Consider the following 2,071-nt stretch of genomic DNA (forward strand, 5'->3'; position numbering starts at 1 on the left):
TTTCAGCCTGCTAAATTACAAAATTTTATCAATCATAATTAGGTTCTGGCTTTCAAATGGCAAGCAATTACATAAAGCAGCATAGTTGTTTCTTATACACAACTTAGGGGTATTAATTTTTGCATGATTTTTATTCCTGTTTAAAGTAGTATCTTTGATTACTGTCTTAGGGTTACTACTGCTGTGATGAAACACCATAACCAAAAGAAGGTTGGGGAGGAAAAGGTTCATTTCAGTGTACACTTCAGGTTAATAGTCCATCACTGATGCAGAGGACACAGAGGGGTGATGCTTACTGGCCTGATCCCTATGGCTTGCTCAGTATACTTTTCTTTCCTTCCTTCTTTATTTCGTATATATTCCATATCCCAGCACCATCAGCCTAGTGATGGAAAGACCCACAATATGCTGGGCCCTCCTCCATGAATCACTAAGAAAATGCCTTACAGCTGATCTTCTGGAGGCATTTTCCCAATAGTTTCCTTCCTTCCAGATTAACTCTAGCTTGCGTGTCAAGTACAGTTGCCTATATTCTACTTATAGTTTAAGTTTAAAAAGTTTCATTACTAACCTTTTAAACCCACCTTATCATTACACTTTGATATTCAGATGGTTTGCAAGCTTCCTTTTGTACTGTCCATTCTTTCCCTGTCATAATTTTTCTGTGGTGCAGATTGAACCTAGGGCCTCATCCATGCTAGGCAAGAGCCCTACCACTGAGCTACATCACTAGCTCTTTCTAATTAAATTATACTTTGTATTATTTGCCAGCGTTGCCATTAGTTGCTAATGGACCAAGTTATGTTCTGATAGCTTGGTTTTGGGCGTACAATGTTTTCACACCTGTAGTATTTTAAGATTTTAAATATTCATTCTGTTTACCAATTTAAAAAACTTAAATCTTGCTGGGCAAAGTGGTGGGGCACACCTTAAATTCCCAGCACTTGGGAGGCAGAAGCAGGCAGATCTCTGAGTTCGAGGTCAGCCTGGTCTACAAGTTAGTTTCAAGACACCTAGTGTTGTTACACAGAGAAAACCTGTCTAGAAAAGAACCAAAAGAAAAAAACAACTTTAAATCTTGTTCAGGAAGTGAATTAATCAACAAATATTATATATACTGATTACCAAAATTTGAAATTGTAGTTATATATGATTTTTTACTATAATATGAATGACCTGAAGTTATTTAGGTTTTCATTTTTTTAATGCCATTGCTAAGGTGGAAAAATGTAATAAATAAAGCTGATCTACCCTACCAGGGTAGGAGGAATGACAGATATGGGCAATCTGAGTTTGGTGCCTAGAAAGAGCAGTAGGCAAGCTACTAAGAGAATTTAGCATAGAATCATTTATTTTAAAATTATTTACAAATTATCATTAGTCTCATTTTATGTACCGTCTAAGAACCCCTAATTCTACCTGGATATAGCATACATTAGTCAAACTACTTAGCTATTTTCATTTTTCTCTTTAATGAATCTATTGATTTCATAAACTAAACTCTCAAGTACTTTACTCATTTTTTGCCAACGAACTACTAAAGCTTTACCTTTAGTACACTTTTTATGAAAGTTGCTACCTCACTCTAAGAGCAGTCAGGGTTGTTTGAAATGCACCTCCACGATCGTTCCCTCCGCTTCTTTTGACTATGTTGAGTCCAGGGTTTCAAGTCCTCTGATCAACAAGTGTTCCAACACATCCACCTTAAAGATACTGCCTCTGACCTTGGAATATGCTGGTTTGGTCAGAGGCTGGCCATCAAATCCCAGAGCTAGGTATACTGGGGCATGCTCTTGTGCCCACTTCTTTACATTGGTACTAGGAATTGTATTCAGGGACTGGCAAAATGGCTAAGGGGAAGGGCACTGGCCACCAAGCTTGAAAGGTAAGAACTGCCCAAAGTTGACCTTTGACCCCTGCACCCCTCCCCAGGTAAGTAAATAAAAAACTTTTGAAAAACTTAAGCACTCATGCTTGTATAACAAGCCCTTTGGGACTGAGTCATATTGCCAGCACTTTCTTCTCTTTTGAGAAGCATTTTCTTAGTATTTCAGAGTAAGACAAAGCACCA

The sequence above is a fragment of the Myodes glareolus genome, chromosome 27 (assembly GCF_982192425.1).
Source record: "Myodes glareolus chromosome 27, mMyoGla1.1, whole genome shotgun sequence".
Classification (NCBI taxonomy): Eukaryota; Metazoa; Chordata; class Mammalia; order Rodentia; family Cricetidae; genus Myodes; species Myodes glareolus.